We start from the raw sequence: 1,395 nt of genomic DNA on the forward strand, positions 1-1,395 counted from the left end.
GTCCCCATCCTGGGGACCCCCTCTGGACATGATGTCTGCTCCCCTGTTCAGCACACCCGGAATGTAAACCGCTCAAATTGAGCGCAAGTGGGTGTGTGCCCAGAGGAGAAGCTCTCTGGCTGTGTCCAGCAGCTGCCGGGAACGTACCCGTCCCTGGCGGTTTTGTAAGCTGCTGCCAATTGTTGTCCGTGCGGACCAGAACATGCTGGTCCCAGACCAGATGAGTGAAAAGGCACCAGCACTTTCCACACAGTTAGAAGTTCCAGAACATTTATGTGGGGGACAGAATGTGCAGACCAGCAGCCTCCCACAGTCTGGGACAAGCATGTCCCCCCACCGTGACAGTGACGTGTCTGTGAAGACCGGCACGTGATGTCTTGCTCTGCTCAGAGGGACCCCTGCTGACATTGTGTGTGGCTTCCTCCAGTGGTTCAAATCCGCCTCCACTGAGGAAGGGATCGATACGATCCTGCGCTTGTGGCATATCGGATCGATCTTTAGCCAGGAGAACCACCGCTGTAAGCGTCTCGTGTGTAGCAGCCCGAGCGGGACCACCGCGTGGGCTGCTGTCATCATGCACAGGAGACGCATGATGGTTAGAACTGTCACTGACCTGCGGGGTCTGACATGCGCTAACAGCAACAGCAGAGTCTCTTTTCTGGTTAGGGACAGATGAACTGTCATGGTGACTGAGTCCAGATCCACACCCAAATACGTGATGGATTGGGCCAGAATGAGAGAACTCTTTTTCCAGTTTATGGAAAAAACCCAGCATCCTTAGGTGTGCTGACAGTTTCTCCATCTGTGACGCTGCTTCCTGTCTGGATGGAGCCAGCAGGAGCAAGTCGTCCAGATAAAAACAGGATTCTCATTCCCGCTGAGAGCAGAGGCTGCAGTGCTGTCTCTACGCATTTTGAGAAGGTGCGTGGTGCCAGTGCGTAACCGAAAGGCAGACGGTTGTACTGGTACTGAGTCTGCTGAAAAGAGAAACGCAGGTATTTTCTGTGTGCCGGGATGACCGGGACATGAAAATAAGCGTCCTTCAGGTCGAATGACGTGAACCAATCACCTACCTGAACACATGTGCGCATCTGTTTGGTAGTCAACATGTGAAAAGGTCTTTTCAGTGTGAATTGTTGAAAAAACAAGAGATCCAGGATTAGTCTCATTGCACCCGTTTTGTGGGGACAAGGAAAAACCGGGAATAAAAACCCTCGTATTCCTTCCCACTTGGAACTCTGGAAATGACTTCCTTGTTTAGGAGTTCCTGAAGCTCTGCTTGAAGAGCGAGATCCTGCTGAGGAGACAAGTGGGTCTCCAGGATCCTGCTGAAACGGGGAGGCTTGGTTGCAAAACTGCAGCCTGTAACCCGTTTTTATCAAGCACTTCATCCAC

The sequence above is a fragment of the Austrofundulus limnaeus genome, unplaced genomic scaffold (genome assembly GCF_001266775.1).
Source record: "Austrofundulus limnaeus strain Quisiro unplaced genomic scaffold, Austrofundulus_limnaeus-1.0 Scaffold487, whole genome shotgun sequence".
Lineage (NCBI taxonomy): Eukaryota > Metazoa > Chordata > Actinopteri > Cyprinodontiformes > Rivulidae > Austrofundulus > Austrofundulus limnaeus.